The sequence below is a fragment of the Arachis ipaensis genome, chromosome B6 (assembly GCF_059453495.1).
Source record: "Arachis ipaensis isolate K30076 ecotype BB chromosome B6, ASM5945349v1, whole genome shotgun sequence".
NCBI lineage: Eukaryota > Viridiplantae > Streptophyta > Magnoliopsida > Fabales > Fabaceae > Arachis > Arachis ipaensis.
This window is the reverse complement of record NC_142441.1, coordinates 79,284,215-79,299,079: the sequence shown is the minus strand read 5'-3', so window position 1 is coordinate 79,299,079 and position 14,865 is coordinate 79,284,215. Positions and strand designations below refer to the sequence as shown.

The following is a 14,865-nucleotide window of genomic DNA, read 5'->3' as shown; positions in this document are numbered from 1 at the left end:
ACTACTTTGGCCTTTGTGCACAATCGGAGAATGGTGCTGGGGTACCAAAGCCTGGCACCTGATTCAAGCTTCTCAGCTGAATCTTGAATTCCCTCAGCTATAAGTTCATGCACGTTGATTTCTCCACCTTGTACTAGGCAATGTACCATAGTTGCTCGATTAATATTTACCTCTGAATTATTAGCAGCTGGGAGAATAGACCTCCTCACGAGTTCAAACCACCCCTTGGCTTCTGGGCTAAGGTCTCCCCTCTTGATGAACCGGGGTCTCCCATCTCCATACCTCTCCCAGTCCGCTGCTATAACACATATGTCAGTCACTATCTCAGTGAGCTCATCATTGTCTTAGTTTTTACTTATCCTTGTATGATAGCTAGGCTCATCAAAGTGTGGTCATTTCAGGTGAAGAGTTCTTATTATAGCATTTGGACTGAACTCTACCTCCTTTCCCCTTACATAGCTTTTGAAGGTTGGGGCTCTGGTTTTGTCTTCTCTGACCACATTTGCGTAGAACTCTTTGATGAGGTTTGCATTGATCTACCCCTCTGGATTGGTGAGCAATTGTCACCCTCTTTCTTCAATCGTCTTCCGAATCTGTGGGCATTCGTCTTCATTGATTTGGAAGGTTAACTCTGGCAGTATCTTTTTGAGCTTTATCCGCTCAAATTCTCGTTCATGGAAGGCAGTCTTGAATCTCTTCTCGTCGAAGGGAATGTTCTCTGTTGCTTCCTTCCTCTTCTGCCTCTTGGAGCTTGATGATGCCATGAATGAAGTTAAAGCAAAATGGGTGTAGTGAAGGGAAGAGATGTGGGATTTAGAGAGTGGGAAGTTGAAGAGTGGGTCGCTGGAAAGTGAAGTGCAAGGGGTATGAATTTCGAATGTGGAGAGGGTGTGGATTTGATTTACTTATATAGAGAAGTGATGAAGAGATGAAAGGTGTGGATTGATAGGGTTGGTATATGATGAACGGATGGGGTTGTGTATGGAGTAAGCACGAGGATTCTCAACTTTATGATGGAGTTGGTTCGCTTTCCAAGTTTGTTCTTCCTCCAATGTTGCATGGCAACCATTCCCCATGCATTTCCCCTTGAGGCACGTGTGTAGTGCCCTCTTCATGAAGTGGCCGAATCCTTTCCCATTAAATTGTCCAATCAATCTCTTTCAATGCTCCTTTCCTTTCCCTATAAAGATCAAATAAGAAAAGTAATAAATATCATAAAAAAAATCAATTTAGATTTTTACGGCTAAAATAATAAAGAGAAAAAAAATTAGATTGTTTATTCATGAACTCCAACCAACTAACTAAGTGTGTATCCCTTTATGCATTTTGGTGGCACCATGGGGTGACACCAAACTTAGTTTGAAGCATTGTGATGAAAAGTTTTGTTCAAAGCTCCCAAGACTAGCATGCTCTCTGTTGCATTCATGCTTTCTTGGTACGCTTTGAACACCAAACTTGTTTTTCACTATATACTGCAATATAAGGATTTCACCAAGTTTGGGTTGGAATTCATGAATATTGACTTATTCAATAGTAAAATCTAATAAAACATGGGTTGCCTCCCATGAAGCGCTTCTTTAGCGTCACTAGCTTGACGTTTCTTCTTCATCAGGGAGGTTGATAATGCTTCAAGTCCTCCCCTCTTGCCTTGGACTTATATCCATTGGTTGTATCAATGATCTCTACATGTTCCAAGGAGAGGACTCTGTTAATAGTGAAGACCTTAGGTAACTGAGATGGTACAGTGGGGAGATTAGGGGGGATATCTGGGAAGTAAGCTGAGATCACTTTATCTCCTGGAGAGAAGTTTTCCGTAGGGATCTTCTTGTTCCTCCACCCCCTTGGTACCTTCTTCTCTGTTCCTTTTGGTGTTGCCTTGCTCTTGGTGACTTCTTCTAAGGGAATTTTGTTGTTGTGTTCACATGCCTCTGGTGGTTTAGGTTCCTCCAGCTTCTCCTTGAGTTGTGACAATGGCTGTTTGCCTTGTTCCTCATGCAATGGGGTTTTAGGATGTGTTGGTGGTGCATCAGTGCTTGTTTCCCCTGTCAGCATCTCAGTGTGATCATTGCTTGGTTCTTTATTTTCTTGGTCAGCTTCTTGGGAGAGTTTGGAGACATTGAAGCTGAGTTGCTCATCATGGATCCTCAATATTAACTCCCCTCGCTCCACATCTATGAGTGCTCTGGCTGTAGCTAGGAATGGTCTTCCCAATATGATTGGGTGAGTGTGACTCTCTTCCATGTCCAAGATGACAAAGTCTGTGGGAAGAAAGTATTTCCCCACCTTTAACAACACATTTTCCACCACTCCTATTGCTTGTTTTTGAGTTTTGTCAGCCAGCCTGATGACCACATCTGTGGGCAATATCTCATTGATCTGCAGTCTCTTCACCAGGGCTAAGGGCATTAAGTTGATGCTTGCTCCCAAATTGCATAGTGCTCTATCAAACATTGTTTCTCCTATGGCACAGGGGACATGAAAACTCCCTGGATCTTTTCTTTTCGTAGGCAACTGCGGTTGAATAAGGGCACTGCACTCCTTGTTCATCACTATAGTTTGGCCTCCCTTGAGTGAGCTTTTCCTAGGAAGTAGCTCCTTCATGTACTTGATGAATGCAGGCATTTGTTGGATAATCTTGATAAATGGTATGTTCACATGCAGAGATGCAAACAAGTCCAGAAATCTTGAGTATATTCTCTTCTCCACAGCACCATTGAGCAGCTGGGGAAAAGGTGCATAGAGTCTCAGCAGCTCCTGTTTTGATATTTCTGGTTCTCGGTATTCTTTTTCCCCCTTCTCTGCTGAGGTATCTTCAGGTTGTTCTGACAGCTTGCTTGGCTTGTCCTTAGTCTCCTTATCACTTACAGTGACCATCTTGCAATCTTCCCATCTTACTTTCTTTGTTTCACCTCTCGGATTCTTCTCTGTGTCACTTGGGAATCCATCTGTGGGTTTGGGAATTTGCTCAGAGAGATATCCTACTTGAGATTCTAACCTCTTGATTGTGTCTCCCTGATTCTTGAAACTGGCTCGCACTTCCTCCTTGAACACTTTACTGTCCTGGATATCCTTGCATATGCCTTCAAGTAGATTTTCAATCCTTGAGATTCTTTCATCAAATGATGATAGGTCAGGTTGAGGAGGGTTGTTCTGGCCTTGATATGAATGTGGAGAGGTGTTGTTATTGGGATGTTGATATGGTCTAGATGTGAAGTGTTAGTGAGCTGCATTGTTTGGATTTGGGCGTTTTGATCAAGGCTTTGGTCTTGTTGATTTCCCCACCCAAAGTTTGGGTGATTCCTCCATCCAGGGTTATAAGTCTTAGAGTATGGATCATGGTTCTGCCTAGGTGAATTCCCGATGTAGTTGGCTTGCTCCTGGCTACCATCTGCCTCTTCATTCACTCCTTCTTGGGTTGTTGATGAAGTGGAGATTGCTGCCACTTGGTTCCTCTCCATCTTCTTGGTGAGGTCAGCCAGCTGTTGGGTAATGAGCTTGTTTTGGGGCAACAGAGCATCTACATTGTTTAGCTCCATTACTCCTCTTGTGTTCCCTCTTTCGGAAGCATAGAAGTAGTCATTCTCTGCTACTGTTTCAATGACATCTACAGCCTCCTCAATGGTTTTCTTCTTGTTCAAAGATCCTCCGGATGAATGGTCTATAGCCTTCTTTGACTCATAAGAGAGCCCTTCATAGAAAATGTACAGCTGCACTCATTCATTGAACATGTCAGGTGGACACCTCCTTGTCAGGTCCTTAAACCTCTCCCATGCCTCATATAGAGTCTCACCATCTTGTTGCCTGAAGGTTTGGACCTCAGCTCTCAACCTATTGATTCGTTCAGGAGGGTAAAATCTTGCTAAGAATTTGTTCACCATGTCTTCCCAAGTTGTCAAGCTTTCCCTTGGGAAAGATTCCAGCCACTTAGCTGCCTTATCCCTGAGTGAGAATGGAAATAAGAGCAGTCTATAGGCGTCAGAATGAACACCATTAGACTTCACTGTATCACATATTCTCAGGAAGGTGGTTAAATGTTGATTTGGGTCCTCTTGGACACTTCCTCCGAACGAACAGTTGTTCTGCACAAGGGTGATGAGCTGTGGCTTCAGTTCAAAATTGTTGGCATGGATGGTTGGCTTTTGAATGCTACTCCCACAGTTTCCTGGGTTTGGGTTGATGTAGGAGCCTAAAACTCTTCTATCCTCCCCAGCATGATTTGCTCGACCTCTTTCACCATGGTTGTGAGCCTCTTCTTCATGATGGTTTTTCATGTTTTCTTCCATGTTTGGTTCAAAGTATTCCTCAAAGTGTTCCTCCTCTTCTTCAGCACCAACTACACATTTGTCTCTTGCCTCCCTCCTTAGTCTAAGGAAGGTTCTCTCAGGTTCAGAATCAAAGGAAGTTGAAGCCCCGCTTCTTCTCCCTGTCATACAACTAACAAGTACAAGCAAAGAGAATAGGTGCAGAAAGTATATCTGTCAGAATTACTGTTAGTGTGAGTGATGCAATATATCAAACAGTTAGTGGGTTAGTGCGATGAAGTGTAAATAACAAAGGAAAAGTAGAGGTAAGGGAAGAAATTAACTAAAACAGGAAGTAAATAACTCAACAGAAATTTAAATCAAACAAAAAATAAAATGCTCAATCTAGTTATCCTCCAATCAAATCATTGTTGATGCACAATCAATCCCCGGCAACGGCGCCATAAACTTGATGCATGAAAAACTTGTCTCATAACAAATTTCCTTCGGCAAGTGTACCGAATTTGTCGTCAAGAAAAAACTCACAATAGAGTGAGGTCGAATCCCACAAAGATTCATTGATCAAGCAACTTTAATTAGAGGAATGTTCTACTTGAGCTAATCAGGAATTAAGTTGAGAATTGCAGAAAATTAAATGGCGGAAAAGTAAATGGCAGAAAGTAAATTGCAGAATCTTAAATGGGAATGGGGGAATTGCTCATAAATGTAAATGACAGAAATTAAAGAGAATGGGTAAGATCAGAAATGGGGAGTTCATTGGGCTTAGGAGATGTTGCATTCTCCGGATCAATCTCATTTACATCTCTTCCTCAATCAATGCACTCATTGATCTCCTTGGCAATCTTAAGTGATTGAATTACAATTTCTTGTAATTCAATCTCTCAAATCTTGATCAATAGCCAATTCCTTGGTCAATTGCTCATGAGAAGAGATGAAGTATGGTCACTGATTATACCACATGCATTTTCCAAATCAAGCATTGAGAGGATTATAGTCACATATCCATCCAAACCCAATTTGGTCCAGCATGAGAAAGCATTTCTAGCTTGATCTCTTCATTCCTCTTCCAAGGTTCCGAAGAGATCCAAGTATGAATAGTTTCTTTTCCAAGATAACTACCCAATTGGATGAAGATCGAAAGCTTTCAAGTAAAATCAAGAGAAAAGATAGAAGAAGAATAATGAAAACTAGTATTAATCCATCAAATTACGACAGAGCTCCCTAACCCAATGAAAGGGGTTTAGTTGTTCATAGCTCTGGAAAATTAAAACAAAGATGGAGAATACATAATGAAAACTAGAAGTGCAGAGAAAGTAAATACAGGAAGTAGTTCTATGCTATTTTCCAACTTCCGGAACTCCCTAAAATAATTCAAAGCTACTCCTATATATACTACTCTTCTCATCTTTTAGTTGGCTCTTCAAGTCATGGGCCTTTGGATCTTGAGTTTGAAGCAGTTCTTTTCTTCATTTGGGCTTGGCTTTACTTGCAGAGAGAAAGTGTGAAGTGGGCAGAGACTTGAGCTCAGGGCGTTAGGGGTGTTAACGTTTAGTGAAAATATGAGTTCGAGAACGTTAGTGACAATCAACTTTCTCACTAACGTTCCTAAGTAAAAGCCATGTTAACTTCAACGTTAGTGGCACAAACGTTGCCACTAACGTTGCCTCTAGGTCCTTCGCACACGTTATTGGGGCTTAACTTTCCCAATAACGTTGAAAAGCCCCCATTGCTCCTACGTTAGAGCCCACGTTAACTTAGTTAACGTGGATCTTTAACGTGGGCTTGCCATCCTTCGAGAATGTTAGTGACACTCAACATTGTCACTAACATTCCAATGTGCCCCCATGTCTCACGTTAGAGCCCACGTTAACTTAGTTAACGTGGCTCTTTAACGTGGCCATGCTTAGCCATCCCCAACGTTAGTGACAATGTTGAATGTCACTAACGTTTGCTTCCTTTCCCCTTTTTAACGTTAGAGGCCACGTTAACTAAGTTAATGTGGACTCTAACGTGGCCACTTGTGAGCATTGGCCAACGTTAGTGAGAATGTTAAGTGTCACTAACGTTGGCCCAAATTCCCTTCTTCACATTAGAGTTCACGTTAACTTAGTTAACGTGACTCTTAACGTGGGTAATGATGGCTTCGAGAGTGTTATTGGCAGTCACTTTTCTCATTAACTTTGCAAGTTACCTCCCATTCCTTGCTTCCTTTGGTCCTGAAATCAAGCAATAGAGTGCATCAAAGTTCTAGTCCAAGTCATGGGTAATGCAGCATACAATTTGTCACTAAATTCATGCAAAATCCTCATGAAATCATGTAAAATGCACAATGTATGCTTGAATCCAGGTGTAAGTGAATATCTACCCAAAACTAGCTTATTTCCTAAGAAAATGCATGAAACTACCCTAAAAACAGTAAAGAAAAGGTCAGTGAAACTGGCCAAAATTCCCTGGCATCAAATACCTAGAGAAAACTAAAGAACAGCTCAGAAAATTCATGGGATATGAGATCGGACATATACCTCGGGAACAAAATGCTCGAGCTGATGCACTCTCAAAGCTAGCCAACACCAAACCAGGGGGCAATAATAGTAACCTCATCCAAGAAACACTGCAAAATCCGTCAACCTCCGAGGAAAAGAAGATCCTAACCATATCAGGCCAGGACCAAGGGTGGAGGACTCCCACAATCAATTACCTCATGTCCAAAACACTCCCAGCAGATAAAAAGGAAGCAAAAAGGCTCATAAAGGAGGCACAATACTACACCTTGGTAGACGACATTGATGAGGGAAAAATAATTCCACACAAACTCACCGGCAAGTGTACCAGGTCGCATCAATTAGTAATAACTCACTTAGTGTGAGGTCGATCCCACGAGGATTGATGGATCAAGAAACTTTAGTGAGGTGATTAGTTTAGTCAAGCTAACATTGGTGAATTGAATGAAATTGGAGCACAGAATATAAATTGCAGGAATTATAAAATGCAGAAGGTAAATTGGCGGAATCTTAAAGAGCAAAGAATGTAAACTGCATAAGCTTAAATAACAAGAAAGGTAAAGTGCAGTAAATGTAAAGGGCATTGGGTGCTGGGGAATTAAATAAAGCAGTAAATCAAATCTCTGAATAATTGCAGAAGATCTACATTTCATGAAAGTAAATTGGAAGCAATGAGAACATAAAGCAATGGGAACAGAAGATTAAAATCAAGCTCAATGTAAATTGAATTGTAAAATTACAGAAAGGGAAATTTGCAGAAGAGAATTATCGAAAACTGAAATTGCATAAGCCAAATTGAATTCACTACTGAGATGTAGAAAGTGTAGAAAAGAAAAGTGTATCAAAGAGAGCCTTCTATTTTACTCCTACTCCTACTCCTACTGCTCTCTAGCAGAGCCTGCCTTCTCTAATGAAATGAAACTGATGCCTTTATATAGGCTTTACAAAATAAAAATGAAATTGAAATTGAAAATAAATTACAATTTAAATGAAATTCCTAGTCTAACTGTTTCTTGTGCCTCTGAGTCATGTCAATGGGCTTTGCTTTGCTTTGGGGCTTCAATGAAATGGGTCTTGGGTGTTGCCTCCAGTGGAGTGCTCAGTTGAAATAATGAGCATAGCGTTCACTTCACCAAGCGTGCTCTTTGGTGCGCTAGCTTATGGTGCGCTACCCCAAATGTGTTTTTGGGCCTTAAAGATGCCTATCACTTGTGCTTCAATTTCATGCTAAATATAGATTACTTTATATCGTTGGAAAGCTCTGAATGTAAGCTTTCCAACACAACTAGAAGCACATTAATTGGACATCTGTAGCTCAAGTTATGGTGTTTTGAAGAAGGCATGGTCGTGCTGTCAGCGCCAAATTAACTTAGTGAGCGCTAAGTTAACTTAGTGAGCGCTTGGACAGTAAAAAGCTTGCTTCCAAGCTAAAAATTCACGAAAACGCTCAATTAGTGAGTGTAGTGCTCACTTGGCAAATGAGCGCTGATTGTCACGCTTCCTTGATTTAGTCATGGGCCACACTTTAAAAAGCGTGTCCTAAGGCTCCAAAGTGGGTCTGATCTCTAAAATGTGCCCCAAAATTCTTCTTTTCTTCTTTTGAGCTGATTTTGTGCTATTTTTCTTCTTTTTCCACTTATTTCCTTCAAAATTTATAAAATCAAAAGATCAAAGAAATATACCATTTAAGCACAAAAGCATTCAATATTTAAGCACTAATCATCAATTTCTTGTATGAAAAAGCATATAAAAACATGACATGATGACATGTTATCACAACACCAAACTTAAACCTTGCTTTTCCCCAAGTAAGAAAAGAATCATGCAGTAAATTTTGACAAATCAAGGTGGGAAGAATAGCAAGTTAATGTTCATGGTTGGCTAGTTTTCCCTGCATGCTACAATCACAAAAGAAATGTAAATGATTGATGCTTCTATCTAGCTCATTTTATGAAATCTTTTCCTTATATTTCTTCCTTGAAACAAGCTTTTACATTCTCTTATTAGCTTCTCCTTTTGGGTGCTTTGTCCCGTGAGTTGATAACAAAGCTACGACTCTAAATGCTTTGTTTTCAAGTATTACCACTTGATACATAAGCACCACAAGCATTTAATTAGAGGACTTCTTTAAGCTCATTTGTTTCTTTTCCTGACTCTCTAATCATTGATGCTCAGAACCTTGATCTTCGAGGGAGTGCTTTTGCACTTGAGCCTAGCCTTGACTCTAAGTGTTTTGTTTTCAAGCTTTTTGCCTGATACATAAACACCACAAGCACTTAACAATTTAATTGCCATTGGTATTCAGAACCTTCAGCTTTCTCATTCTTTCCCTTTTTCTTTTCTTTCCTTAACTGTATTTACTTTTTCAAGGTTTTCATGATTTCAAAAATTTTATAAAATGTTCTAGATGAAAACTTCAATTAAATAAATCTAATGCAATTGAGAAACAATTAACCATACTAGCCTTCCAATACTCATAAGCTCATACTAAGTTCTTCTTTAATTCCTTGTTTGTTAATGATCATGATATTTTATTGCTTTTGAACTCACAAAATTCAAGATAGTAGTCATAATGTCACAGCAAGATGTTAAAAATCAGTAATCAAACCATGCTTATTCATAACACACATGCATTCAGAGAAGATAAAGACAATCATGCAATTTACAGTGCTGGAAATAAGTAGGAGGAGAAAGGAGCGTTACCACCTTGTGGTTCATCTTCCTTGTTGTTGTCCTTTTCCTCCTATTCTTCCACTTCCCATACCAAACTCAGAATGCTTGCTCATCCTCAAGCCACAATTAGAACAGTGGTGATGGGGTTAAGATGGATCATGAGTGTCTTACACAATGAAATGTTAGTAGTACATGTGTTTAAGCAAGCAAAATTAAGAATAACCATCAGGGCACAGGAAACAGAGACATTGTGATTGCAAACATAAGAGGGTGTGCATGATACATTGCATAAAAATATAAGTGGCACACCAAACTTAGTGTGACACTTTCACTTGGAATTGATGCAAGTATCCAGTATAGATTGGGAACAAATTTTGTTGCATAGCAACACCAAACTTAGAATGCAACCATATGTCAATTTATTTGACTAAACTAAACACAGGGAACTACTATATGTTAAATACAATCACCAAGCAAGAATTTGTCATGAATAAGGATTTCTTGGTGGGGTATTTAACAAAAACAGTTAACGAGAAAAATAAATGAAAGTATTAAAAACAAAGAAATCCCTAAAACAGAAATAATAAAAAAATGTTAAACCAAAAGAAAGAAAACTTTGCAGAGGCATTATGATTATGCAGACAAGTGGTGTTGCTGAATAAATTGCATAGAAAAATAAGTGGCACACCAAACTTAGAATCTTAGTGTGACACTTTCATTTTTTATTAGATACAATCATCCATAAAGATTGAAAACAAATTGTTGCAGGGCAACACCAAACTTAAAATGTAATCATATGCCAATTTATTGAAACGTAAACAAAGCAAACAGGTAAAATGAACAAAGCAAAGGAATAAAATGTTACCTAAGATTGGGTTGCCTCCCAACAAGCGCTCTTTTAGTGTCATTAGCTTGACATGTTGTTCTTCACTTTCTTCCTCTTCTTCCAGTTTGTTAAGAGGAATGACCTCAAGGGGGAGAAGATTCAGCTATTGTCCCCTGTTTTGGTCTCTCCTCAGCAAGCTTCCTTTCGTAAGTTGCTTGTTTGAGCTTGCTTGCTGGATCAGGGGTAGGATTGTTTGCAGTTGACCTTTTCTTGAATGTTGTTATTTATATCTTGGTCACAATCCTCTTCTCGGTGCTCTTGTTAGTTGCCTTCACTCCTTGGATATCAAGACATGGTTGCTATGTGATTGTTGGAGTTTTATCTTCAACAAAAGCCTTTTGAATTGGTGGTTCAATGAGCCCTTCTTCTATGTAACTTTCTACCTCACTTGAGTATGGACTTCCTTGATTATCTTCCTTACTTTCTTGTTCCTCCACTTCCTCTTTTACACTCAAGAATTGATGTAATAGTACTTTCATGAAGGAGGTTTGTTGTTCTTCCCAAGATTTCTTCATCTCCTCTTCATATCTTTCAATCACAGATTCAAGTGTTGAGAGTTTTTGGTTCAGAAAAGTTTGTGGGGGTTGTGAGTTTTCATGTTCTCTTGTCATCTCAAGTGTCTTCTGTGGATATGCAAGTTCAGGTTCAAATACCTCCACCACCTCCTCCTTCTTCACTAAAAAGTCACTTGACACAGGGGCCTCTTCTTCTTGCTCTTCCACTTCCTCCTTCACACTTAACATTTGGTTTACCAGCACTTTCATATTTTTGAAGGATTTTTCTTGGTCATTTCAAGATATCTGTGCCTTCCCTTCATATCTTTCAAGCATGGTTTCAAGCCTTGAGAGGCTTTGGTTCATGAAAGTTTGTGTGGACTATGAGTTTTGGAAGAGATTTTGTGTCAAGGGATAGTTAAGTGATGAAGAATTTTCAGATGAAAAACTGGGAGGTGAGGTTTGACAGCTTTCCATTAATGAATTGAAGGTTTTGCTCAAGTGATGATAGCTCTTGATAAGTGGAGTATGAATTGTCAAATGCATTCTGGTTTTGATTCTCCAAGCACAACTTGAAGAATTGTTGAATTCATCACAGTATGAATCATCTTGTGGCATTAGGGGACAATTTTGCATGAATTTATTGAAAGCACACTCCATTGATGATGTCTCTTGATGAGTAGAATATGAATCATTGAAATTCCCTTCCCAGCCATGGTTTGTGTAACTGTCATAACAGTATGAGTCACTTTGTGGCTCTGGGAGGAAATTTATTTCACTTGATTGTTCACACTCTTGTTGATATGCCCAGACACCATAAGGATAATGACATAGATCATTTTGTGGTTCTGGACAATATCTCATGTGATTTGCTTGATCAATTTGTGATTCTGGAGCATATCCCCATTGGTTGGGTTGCTCAGAAGATGTGATCTCTTGGTGATATTTTCAACCACCATTAGCATAATGACTTGAATCATTTTGTGGTGGTGAGCAATATCCCATATGATTCTCTTGCTCATCTTGTGGCTCTGAAGCATATCTTCATTGATTGGAGTGCTCAGAAGCTATGATTTTTCGGTGATATTCCTAGCCACCATTAGAATAGTCAATTGGTGATGTTGAGTAATATCCCAAAAAATTTGTTTGATCACAAGATGAGTTGAACTCCATTTGAATTTTGTAAAATACATAACCACTGAAAATTGAAATTTATGTTACAGAGAGGAATTTCTTAGTGAGGCAATAACTCAAACATCTTGGTATCAATTTAAAATAGAAAATTAAAAAGAACAAAAAACAAAGAAAATGCTTAATCTAGACTTCTCACCCACTTAATCATTGTCGATCTATATCAATCCCCGGCAACGGCGCCAAAAACTTGATGAGGGAAAAATAATTCAACACAAACTCACCGGCAAGTGTACTGGGTCGCATCAAGTAGTAATAACTCACAAGAGTGAGGTCGATCCCACAGGGATTGATGGATTGAGCAACTTTAGTATGGTGATGAATTTAGTTAAGGGAATATTTGATGATTTGAGTGAAACTTGATTAACAGAAGTAAAATTGCATGGAAATAAAAGGGAGAAGGTAAATTGACAAAATCTTAAAGTGCAGAGGAAATAAATTGCAGAAACTTAAAGTGTAAGAAAGTAAAAGAGCTGAAACTTAAATTGTAAGAAAGGTAAATAATTGAAACTTAAAGTGCAAGGTATTGAAATTTGCTGAATCTAAATTGACAATAAACTTAAATTGCATTAAGAATAAAGGGATTTGGGTATTGGGATTCAAATTGAACTAGAAAATAGAAGTGCAGTGGATTAAAGAAGTATGAGATTAAGAGAAATTGCAGAAGAACTAAAATAGAAATGAAAAATTGCCGAAGAATCAAAACAACAAGAAAGCTTAGCTCAATTATGAAATCCTAAAAGAGAAATTTGACAATTGCAGAAGAGTAACAAGAACAGCAAGCAAATCTATATCTCAATTACTCGCTTGACCAAAAAGTAAAAAAGAAATTGCAGAAGAAATAAAATAAAAATAGAAAAGAAGATTGAGATCTAATTTCCAATTCTTAGAACTATAAAAAGAAAAAGTAAAAGATGATTCTCAGATGAAGAATTTCAGTGTAGTTCTTTAACCTAAGTTCAAAACCCAAAACTTAGATCTGATCCCGATTTCCCAAATTCTAAAATTCTAGAAAGGAAAAATAAAAAGAGCTCCAAAATCCCCTCTCAAATCAAACTTGCTCCTATTTATGCACTTTCTATTGTCAGTCATTAAGCACTTGGAGTGGGCTTTTTGGTTTGGCCTTGAAGAAGTGGATCCGAGTGGCAATTGTTTGAAGTGGGTTAGGGGTGTTTGGTGCTCCTTCCAGTGGAGCGCTCCATTGAGTCAATGAGCGCTACGTTCCTTTCTCCTTTGGTGTGCCAATTGCCTCCCTTAGCGCTCTCTTTATGAGCATTGCGCTAGCTATTTGAGTGATACCCTTTGGTGCGCTTCTCCTCACTGGCGCTCCCTTAGTGAGCTCTACGCTCTAATTTTGAGCACTGCTTAGTGCGGATGGCACAAGGATTCCTCCCCCAAAGCTTGAAATCCACGAAAAAGGTAACTAAGTGAGCGTAGCGCTCACTTTGGAAGTGAATGCTAGCCTTGTTTGCTATTGAGCATGGCGCTTCCTTTTTGAACATAACGCTTTACTGTTTGCTTCCTTTTTTTCTTCATTTCTTCACCTACAAGCAACCAAACAAGCAATCAAAGTCTCACCAAAATCGCAAGGTCTTTGCATCATTCATAAAATTAATTAATTCTAGCATAAACCTTATGATTTTGTGTAAAATAAATGATGTTTGATTGATTCAAAATGATCATTAAATTCCACTCCAATCACTTACTTATTGTGCAAGAAAGTGCATAAAACCTAATGAAACAAGTGAAAAATGCTTGTAAAACTAGCATAAGATGACTTTTCATCAGACATCCTATAGAGAAAAGGGATATCAACATCCCTCCTTAAATGCGTCTCGACCTCTGCCACAAAGGAAGTCTTGGAGAAAGTCCAAAGTGGCATATGGGGTAACCACCTTGGTGCACGAGCTCTCTCTAAGAAGGTACTCCGAGCTGGTTTCTACTGGCCGACCTTACAAAAAGAAGCAATAGAGTTTGTCAAGACATGTCCCCCATGTCAGAAACATGCCAACTTCCATATAGCTCTGCCTGAAGAACTCATATGTGTTACTTCACCCTGGCCATTTGCAAAGTGGGGGCTCGACCTCCTCGGACCATTCCCCCAAGGATCAGGGCAAGTAAAGTTCCTTATTGTAGGGATAGACTACTTCACAAAGTGGATTGAAGCAGAGTCACTAGCTACTGCCACCGCTCAAAGAAGTCGGAAGTTCCTGTACAGAAATATTGTCACAAGGATCGAAATCCCGTGCTCCATCACTACAGACAATGGTACTCAGTTCACAGACACGGGCTTCAGGAACTTGGTAGCCAACCTGAAAATCAAGCACCAATTCACTTCTGTAGAACACCCACAAGACAATGGACAGGTGGAGGCTACAAACAAAGTTATTTTGGCCGGGTTAAAACGGAGGCTACAGGATGCAAAAGGAGCTTGGGCTGAAGAGCTCCCGCAAGTCCTATGGGCATATCGGACAATGCCACATTCCACCACCGGGGAGTCACCTTTCTGACTTGCAATAGACGCAATGATCCCCGTAGAGATAGAGGAAAGGTCCCCCAGGGTAATCCACTACAACGAAGATACCAACTTCCAAACACAAAGGGAGGAGCTCGACCTACTTCCAGAAGTCCGAGAAAGAGTCCGGATTAAAGAGGAAGCGCTAAAGCGTCGAATAGCTTTAAGATATAATCGGAAGGTAATCCAGCGAAGCTCCACCACCAACGATCTCATTTTAATCCGAATTGATATCGGGGCTGGTCGGTCAGGAGAAGAAAAGCTAGCAGCCAACTGGAAAGGGCCATACCGAGTTATAGAAGTACTAGGAAAGGGTTACTATAGGGAGGCCGACCTCCAAGGG

General features: G+C 39.6%; 1 non-coding gene across 1 annotated transcript; it reads left to right on the top strand.

Moving 5' to 3' along the window:
* The first annotated feature begins 3,726 nt into the window (after positions 1 to 3,726).
* LOC148561471 (small nucleolar RNA R71) lies at positions 3,727 to 3,830 on the top strand. Its single transcript, XR_015887745.1, has one exon. It is a non-coding gene; the product is annotated as a small nucleolar RNA R71 (small nucleolar RNA).
* Positions 3,831 to 14,865: the final 11,035 nt, after the last annotated feature.